The sequence below is a fragment of the Orbicella franksi genome, chromosome 12 (assembly GCF_964199315.1).
Source record: "Orbicella franksi chromosome 12, jaOrbFran1.1, whole genome shotgun sequence".
Taxonomy (NCBI): Eukaryota; Metazoa; Cnidaria; class Anthozoa; order Scleractinia; family Merulinidae; genus Orbicella; species Orbicella franksi.
In genome coordinates this window covers 19574026-19583904 of record NC_138156.1, presented here as the reverse complement: position 1 = coordinate 19583904, position 9879 = coordinate 19574026, and positions in this window count along the sequence as shown.

Below are 9879 nucleotides of genomic sequence, written 5' to 3'. Positions count from 1 at the left end.
TCAACCAGCATAATCGATCTGTTCTCTTTGTATTACATATTTCTTTCCAGAATTAACAACCAGTTAAACCTCCTAGTTGAGGCATGGAATAACCATGCTGTACACACAACCAATATGGGTGAACGCAGTGATTTTACAAGATATATGTAATACTGGAAATACTAGCTGTCAGGGATGCATTTGATGATAACACCCAACCAGATGAATTATCTGGTGAAGACCCAATAGGACTTACACTAAAATCACATTCTGTTTCCTAAAACTCCCCTTGAGGTATTGATATATCATAGGCTGGAGGACCCACTCTTCCATTAGAAGCTGATACAGTTGGCAAAGCCCTAATGGAATACACTGAGGTGCATGAAACTGCTCTTAATGCAAACATTTCCCATCTAAGTAGTAAATACTGCATTTGTCTCACCAACGATTCTAGAGGCCCTATCTTCTCAGCATTTGCCTTGGTACCTCTGTCCAATGAGTCAACTAAAGGATTAGCCTGCGTAGCTTGGCGGTGTAGCAATTTTTTAAGCAATTTGAGTGCGAGCGCACAAAGCGACAAAACCGCGAAAACCAGCAAGAACCCCCCAGGCTCCTCCTCCTTAAATTATATACCTGACACACATGTATAATGAGGGTTCTGGCACAGCGGGTACCAGGGGGACAACAACCGTCCGAAAAAGCCCCCCCAGCACCTTCTCCTCAGACTAAAGCTTCGGAGAAGGTGCTGGGGAGGCTTTTTCGGACGGTTGTTGTCCCCTGGTACCCGCTGTGTCCAGAACCCTCATTATAAGAGCGCATTTTTTTTTTTTTTCGACAACCAATTTTTCGACAACCATTTTTGGAGAAAGGACACATCTTTTGGTTGCAAAAGTACAAGGTCTAGGATCTACGAAAAATATCGTTTTGTAGAGAGCTATTTTACCTCGCAAGCTTGGTTGTCGGAAGTGCACCCAATACTAGGAGCGCATTTTTTTCGACAACCAATTTTTCGACAACCATTTTTGGAGAAAGGACACATCTTTTGGTTGCAAAACGGATGCAGGTATTTGGTGAGAACAAATTTTCGGTTGTCCAAAGTGCGCACAATTGGACAATAGATGCAAAAACAGAACAAACATGGTTTTGCAAGAAAAACTTGTGGATTTCGACGACCAAACAATAGTTCTCCAACCTTCCAATGTTGTAGCTCTATTTTTCCCAAGAGCCAAAGGCGCAGCAGAAGCAGTCGAAGACGACGATGCAGCAGCAGACAAAAGCCCAGCAAATACAGCGTCAAAACAAGCCTTCGAAAGCGAAGACGAAGACGCAGCAGCAGACGAAGACACAGCAGCAGACGGAGACGAAGCAGCAAACACAGCGATAAAACAAACCTTCGAAAGCGAAGACGCAGCAGCAGGCGAAGACACAGCAAAACAAACCTTCGGAAGCGCAGACACAGCAGCAGACGAAGACGCAGCAAAGCAAATCTTCGGAAGCGCAGACGCGGCAAACATTGCGACAAAACAAACCTTCCGAAGCATGGGGTTCCGATGCGAAAAAAATGTTGCAGAGCACCTTCTTCTGGAAAACGCGTACCAAAGCAACCTGTTGTCCGACATTTCCAAGGTAGACTATCTGGAAGGGAACCTCGGTAGCACGAATTTGTGCCCGCTGGAGGGTCTGCCGGCATTCGTAGACGACATATTCGTCTTTGGCTACGTTTCTCGAGAGGAGTGCGTCTTCCAGAGAGGAAAACTGTGCTGCACAAGTGGGGAGAAGGGGGCCGCAAAACTAGTAGTGGCGAGCATCGCGAACGCTTTGGAAAGAGCCCTGGGGAAAAGGGGCTACATGCAGACGTCCCTCGTGCACACGGTCGCGGTCGGAGAAGCTGCAACCAGCACAATCCGCGCAACAATTGCGAAAATCGAGAAGGACACACTCTGCAGGGCGAAAGGAAAATGGAAAGAAATCCACCCGAAAAAAACGATTGCCGGGTATTTCGTGGCGAAATGCGATGTTTCCGAAATCCCTCTGGAGGATATCCACAGCAGTCTGCATGTTTTCGAAAAATGTCTGGAGGGCCATGGCTACGGAATCTACAGCATCGACTACACGCAGGAGTTTTCATGAGTTCTGGACCGCAAAGCTCTTGTGGCCCACCTTGGTTTTCGAAAGGCGGCGGATTTCTGCACTGCAATCGCCGAAGAACAGCCGACGATTCTAGAAAACACAAAAACCGTCGGGAAGCACGTCTGCACCTGGATATCGACACCCGAGGAAGGGCGCACGGCACGCACAAAAATATACAACAAAGTCGTGTCGAATTTCGAGGCAGGAGAAATCCGCGAACATGTTGGCGGCCATCTGGCAGACTACGCCGACTGCCCCAACCCGCACCTCCGCCAAACCTTCCAACACCCGGACGTGCAAGCCCGAGGGTGCACACGCATCGAAGTCTCTCTGTACGCGCCCCCACTGTACGAACTTTCGAGCAAGAAAGCCACAGACTACATCGGGAAAGTCTTGGAGCAAGTTTCCACCGAAGACGAGGAGGACGGCGTATTCGTGGTCCAACCACCCAGCAAACAGTGGCAAAACCTTGCCAGAAACCTGGATCGGTGTCTGGTTCTCGCGGACAGACCGCAAGGAAATATCTTTGTTGGCTGGTACGCGCACACAGGGACAGAAAGAATTTCGGGGATCCACGCACGCCCCACACCAGCGAAAGTGCGAGACGAAGCAAAGTGGGAAAAAGCTATCTTGTGGGCCGCGGGGGACTTTGGCTTTCGAAACTGTCCAATTTTTCGGGTAGACATCCTGTCCGCAGACGAAGAAGGGGTGGAGCTAGGCCCGCTCCGTTGCTACACGAAAGACGAAAACGCTCGCACAATACTCGCCGCGAGCAAAAAACCAACACAGCTCCACCCAAACGGGGGCGACCCGTCGGAGCTTCTACCGCCAACAGACAAAGTTGTGTGGGAATGGCGGGACAAAAAATGCCACGCAATCGGCAACGATTCTTCGAAATACGAGCTCCAAGAAATACAAGAAATCGCAGAACAGCGCAAAATATCCGCACTTTCGACAAGAAACAGAGAAAAAGTTCTTGCAGAGATTTGGCACGCCCGCACAGCCGAGGAGTGCAGACGAGAGATTTGGCAAAGAGAAGAAAAACAGCGAAAAAAAGAGGAGGAAGCGGCAAAGGCTCGAGCAGCGGAAATTGCCAACCTGCGAAAGTACGCCGAGGCGAAGAAAAAAATCGAAGCAAAAAGCTGGGAGATTCGTGCAACAGTGGTTGGCACTCTGTCTGGTGCGACAAAAAAAGTTGTGGAATTGCCAGCAGGCAGAAAATGGGATGTCCTAGGTTTTCGAGACAAAGAAGACAAAGTCCGTGTTGTATTGCGGCATGGGAAAGAAGCGGCAGTTGCTGTTTGGGCGACAAAAGGTTTGCAAAAAATCCTTCTAGAATGTGTGGACAGCTTCCGTTCGGACAAGAAAGACAGCACTGGTCGGCAGCTTTTCTGGCTAGTGTCTTTCACAGGTGTCGAAAAATTTGGAGGGTTGGTGCTGCGAATCGAACCTTCGAAAACTTTCAAAAACTGGGAAGGAAAAACCATCGTGTGGAACCCCATACAAGTGGTATCCGCGCCAGACAGCGAAAGACTTGCATTCTTGCGGGCTCTAGGATCAAAATGCGAGGAGTACGAAGCCCTTCGTGTGGAATTGGCCAAAAACTGTCTGCAAAAAATCCCCGCGCCGGGAAACAAAACGACGAAAAAACAACAGACTTGCCGGAAGGGGAGTACATATGCAAACGTTTCGCTACTACAACCTTTCGAAACTCCTTGCGGACCATTCTGTTCTTGCTCCCGCTCGGTGAAGATGGGGAACCGGCAACAGACGAAGAAACTCCAACACACGGAGTCTTTCTAGAAAAAGAGATAGCGGCGATGGGCGGCATCGAAGCGCTGGAAAAAAGAAAAACCCCATTGCGTTGCTGGCTTGGCGAGGAGAAGACAACACCGAGCAATAGAAAGTGCCGCAGAGTTCTGATAGCGTAGCCGTGGGGCAAGCCCCACACCCCAAACTTCTACACGGGGACAATAGTTCCGCCTTCGAAGCAGAAAGCAAAGTCTCCCTCGAAAGCAACAACAAAGAGTTCGCCAAGATCCCAGTCCAACCATTTTTCCGCTGTCTCCGAGTCGATATGGCCTACAATGTGCGCCGATTTGTGTTGCCGATTGCGTGGTATTTTTTGTCACGCCATTCCCACACAACTTTGTCTGTTGGCGGTAGAAGCTCCGACGGGTCGCCCCCGTTTGGGTGGAGCTGTGTTGGTTTTTTGCTCGCGGCGAGTATTGTGCGAGCGTTTTCGTCTTTCGTGTAGCAACGGAGCGGGCCTAGCTCCACCCCTTCTTCGTCTGCGGACAGGATGTCTACCCTTCAGGATGTCGCACTTTCGCTGGTGTGGGGCGTGCGTGGATCCCCGAAATTCTTTCTGTCCCTGTGTGCGCGTACCAGCCAACAAAGATATTTCCTTGCGGTCTGTCCGCGAGAACCAGACACCGATCCAGGTTTCTGGCAAGGTTTTGCCACTGTTTGCTGGGTGGTTGGACCACGAATACGCCGTCCTCCTCGTCTTCGGTGGAAACTTGCTCCAAGACTTTCCCGATGTAGTCTGTGGCTTTCTTGCTCGAAAGTTCGTACAGTGGGGGCGCGTACAGAGAGACTTCGATGCGTGTGCACCCTCGGGCTTGCACGTCCGGGTGTTGGAAGGTTTGGCGGAGGTGCGGGTTGGGGCAGTCGGCGTAGTCTGCCAGATGGCCGCCAACATGTTCGCGGATTTCTCCTGCCTCGAAATTCGACACGACTTTGTTGTATATTTTTGTGCGTGCCGTGCGCCCTTCCTCGGGTGTCGATATCCAGGTGCAGACGTGCTTCCCGACGGTTTTTGTGTTTTCTAGAATCGTCGGCTGTTCTTCGGCGATTGCAGTGCAGAAATCCGCCGCCTTTCGAAAACCAAGGTGGGCCACAAGAGCTTTGCGGTCCAGAACTCATGAAAACTCCTGCGTGTAGTCGATGCTGTAGATTCCGTAGCCATGGCCCTCCAGACATTTTTCGAAAACATGCAGACTGCTGTGGATATCCTCCAGAGGGATTTCGGAAACATCGCATTTCGCCACGAAATACCCGGCAATCGTTTTTTTCGGGTGGATTTCTTTCCATTTTCCTTTCGCCCTGCAGAGTGTGTCCTTTTCGATTTTCGCAATTGTTGCGCGGATTGTGCTGGTTGCAGCTTCTCCGACCGCGACCGTGTGCACGAGGGACGTCTGCATGTAGCCCCTTTTCCCCAGGGCTCTTTCCAAAGCGTTCGCGATGCTCGCCACTACTAGTTTTGCGGCCCCCTTCTCCCCACTTGTGCAGCACAGTTTTCCTCTCTGGAAGACGCACTCCTCTCGAGAAACGTAGCCAAAGACGAATATGTCGTCTACGAATGCCGGCAGACCCTCCAGCGGGCGCAAATTCGTGCTACCGAGGTTCCCTTCCAGATAGTCTACCTTGGAAATGTCGGACAACAGGTTGCTTTGGTACGCGTTTTCCAGAAGAAGGTGCTCTGCAACATTTTTTTCGCATCGGAACCCCATGCTTCGGAAGGTTTGTTTTGTCGCAATGTTTGCCGCGTCTGCGCTTCCGAAGATTTGCTTTGCTGCGTCTTCGTCTGCTGCTGTGTCTGCGCTTCCGAAGGTTTGTTTTGCTGTGTCTTCGCCTGCTGCTGCGTCTTCGCTTTCGAAGGTTTGTTTTATCGCTGTGTTTGCTGCTTCGTCTTCGTCTGCTGCTGCGTCTTCGTCTTCGCTTTCGAAGGCTTGTTTTGACGCTGTATTTGCTGGGCTTTTGTCTGCTGCTGCATCGTCGTCTTCGACTGCTTCTGCTGCGCCTTTGGCTCTTGGGAAAAATAGAGCTACAACATTGGAAGGTTGGAGAACTATTGTTTGGTCGTCGAAATCCACAAGTTTTTCTTGCAAAACCATGTTTGTTCTGTTTTTGCATCTATTGTCCAATTGTGCGCACTTTGGACAACCGAAAATTTGTTGTCACCAAATACCTGCATCCGTTTTGCAACCAAAAGATGTGTCCTTTCTCCAAAAATGGTTGTCGAAAAATTGGTTGTCGAAAAAAATGCGCTCCTAGTATTGGGTGCACTTCCGACAACCAAGCTTGCGAGGTAAAATAGCTCTCTACAAAACGATATTTTTCGTAGATCCTAGACCTTGTACTTTTGCAACCAAAAGGTGTGTCCTTTCTCCAAAAATGGTTGTCGAAAAATTGGTTGTCGAAAAAAAAAAAAATGCGCTCTTATAATGAGGGTTCTGGACACAGCGGGTACCAGGGGACAACAACCGTCCGAAAAAGCCCCCCCCCCCCCAGCACCTTCTCCGAAGCTTTAGTCTGAGGAGAAGGTGCTGGGGGGGCTTTTTCGGACGGTTGTTGTCCCCCTGGTACCCGCTGTGCCAGAACCCTCATTATACATGTGTATACCTGCCAGGTATTGTATGAGCACTTAATTGATGAAAAACCGTCTAATTTCGCCTTATCTCTGGTATCTGAGCAACATAACTACACTACTCGTAGTGCATCCTCACAACACTTAAATCCCGGTTTCGCCAGAATAAATATAAGGAAATTTTGCCCCACTTTCATTGGATGTTACTTTTGGGATGACCTTCCTTTATCTATACGTAACTTAGCAACTACAAAACGTTTTAAAACAGCACTCTAACAGTATTATTTTGCTCAGTATTAATTAATTCATACCTCTTCCTCTCCTATGTTAAGTTAACTTTTTTATCCTAATTATTATTGTTATCGAAACAAGGGCATCTAATTAGCTTGCTATATTTTTGCCTTTTTCCATTTCTCTGCTTCTACTTGTTTACTTTATATTTATCGTTGTAATTTTAGAATGGAGTAAATAAAAAAAACAAACAAACAAAAACAAAACAAACAAAACAGGCTCCTCGTGGCTACGCCGCATTTGGCGCTCGTTATCACGGCTTCGTCGTTTTCTTAGGGTTAGGATAAGATCTTAAACAGTCATTCAAAAGACGCATAACTGTTTCTAGAAGTTCATTTACTGGAGAGCTGCAGTAATAAACATTAAATTGCAGATAGTGTCATGGAATGCTTAATTACATCCCATAGGAACAGCATGTTTAGAATCATATTTAATTCGTAACAATAGTTTTGGTGTAGGTGTCATGGAATGCTTAATTACATCCCATGGGAACGGCTTGTTTGGAATCGTGTTTATTCCGTGGCACTCGATTATGTGATTTGTATTCTTTCATTGTGTAACCAGTTCTGTTCGGTGCTTTTGTGGTTGGTCCTTGACCAATAGTTTTCTTTTCCTTTCTTTGATTGTAACACCTTGCGTTTGCATATTTAGGTTTTTTTGGGGTGATACGTGTTGAGAGATTTTTCTGTGTGTAGAAGAAGCAGGTTGAAGTGTAGTTACGAGCGAGGCTAGAAAGTGGCAGGAACACGTCCGGAAGCACATTTTCATTACTGAGAAGCCATCAGTAAACCATTCCTAAATTCACGACAAAGAGCCATTTGCCGGGGAACGTGAGTGCTAAATAGCTGGTCGAAGCAATCGAAGGACAAGCGTAAAGTTCTGTCGAAGCCATCGAAGGACAAGCGTAAAGTTCTGTCGAAGCCATCGAAGGACAAGCGTAAAGTTCTGGTCGAAGCAATCGAAGGACAAGCGTAAAGTTCTGTCGAAGTCGGCCGTTGTAAACCGGACAGCTGGAGTAAATCGGAGAAGTCAAGTTGAAATATACCGGACTGAGTGAAGACGTAATCGGAAGAAGTAAGTTGAAAGGTGGGAGTAATAAACGGGAGTTTGAATTGGTTCGTTGTGTGTGTCATTTGTTGGTGGAACGTTGTTGGGGTCAAGTTCATGGACAAGGACTTCAGACGCAAGGTGAACTGAACTGAACTACGAAAACGCCTATTTTTTTTTTTTAAGGAATATTCTTGTAAATAGATTAAGTGTACTGAAGTATTTAGCTTGTTTATTATATTCTTGTAAATAAATTAAGCTTAATTATTTAGCTTATTGTATTATTGTTAGTTACCCTATTTAATGTATAATGTTATTTTAGTGTAATTGTTATAATAAATGCTTGTAGACTTAGGTAGTTGTTGCGTGTTTTCTCGGGTTCGTTTATGCTTAGTTTTTTTTTGTTAGAGAGAGCCTACCCTTGTGGCGCGGTTTCGTCACAGATAGACCAAGACAAGGCATTTTACCACTGCGGCCATTTTTACGATTTCTAGTTAAAGTAATTTTCATTGTTATCATACACGAACAGACATTCTCTTAAAAGGCACATTTCGTGCTGGCATATACAACGTAATTTACGAGACCCGCATATACGCGCATTTTAGCACGCGCATATATGGGTCCTTGTAGGACGCGTATATTTGGGCATTTATTTCGCATATCCCCGCGCTTGAATTTACGCAAATATGTGGCCCTTTAAAAATGCGTATATACGCGATCTAAATGGCCGTATATATATATGAGCTTAAAGCCCATACGCAACGTATGTAAATAAGTATACGCGGCAGAAAAACCCGCGTATACCCTGTCGTAATTTTTAAACGAATGGCCAACCATAAACTTCTTGTGTGTAATGGTTGGGCTTTCAACCGAGGAAGCTTATACCAGAAGGGAGTTCTTCTAAAGGGTATATATAAAAGAAAAATTGCAGTTATTCCAGGTTTATGGCAGGGGAGCCACTCAGAGTCAACGTTTTGACCTGTACTCTATCTGCAGACTTATTCATGACCTGTATCTATTTAAAGTACAATGATTTATGAGACGTTGGTAAGTTGATGTGGAAAGGTTAAAGTTTGAATGGGGGAGGGTTTAATCTGGGGAGGCTTATAACTGGAAAATTCTTTTCGCCTGCAGACAGATCAGAAATTGGCCTGTAGCCAAGCTGGTTTATTATAGAAGGATTTATCCGTGCGCAGCTATTTTCGTTCCTACAAGCACATAAAAGCTTATTTTAACTGTGTCTCTTCTCCTCGCGAGTTAGTGTTCTTTCTTCCTTTTTGTCTTGTTTTAATGCATTGCACAAGGCTGCGTAGAGTTACGTGACGAACGGTCGTTGCGGAAAACTAAAACCTGAGGTAATTGTTAAAGGCGCTTGTCAGCAGATGTAACTTCTTTAGATAAAACTCTTCACAGAATAATTGATATCGATTGTGAACCTTATGTAGATTTCTACAAGGAAACTGATCACTAATTCGTTTAGACACAATGATAAGTTAACTCTAAAGATAAGATATGCAAGAACGAGTGTTCTTAAATATACTTATTTTCACAGAGTTGTGGAAACATGGAACTTCCTTCCGTTTTCCATTCGTGAGGCTACAAGTGTAAATTCTTTTGAAGCTTTAGTCAAAAAGTTTTTTATGGATTAATATATTCTTTGAATGTTTTTCTTGTTATAATATTTAATATTTATCACTACCATATTTTAATTTGCATCATTTTTCACTGTAGTACATTTGGTGATTTGCTTTAATATGCGGTCTTTGACTATTTTGCATTTCATTCTTTGGCTTCTCCTTTTGTATGCCATAAATTGTAATTAATACAATAAAGGCGACTTCATATGATCAAGAGTTTATCATGACCCCGTTCAAGGCAAATAAAAGAATGCTCCCTCCCTACCCTGAGCTATCATTAATTGGGATACATTTATGTAGTAGCTGGGAACCTGCGATTCCTCGGCGTGATCAGTGCCATTAATTATTTACCGCCATATCCTACCATCTTTGTTTTTATTTATTTTTCGAACTTCGGGAACACGCTCAAAGCATGAAAACGTA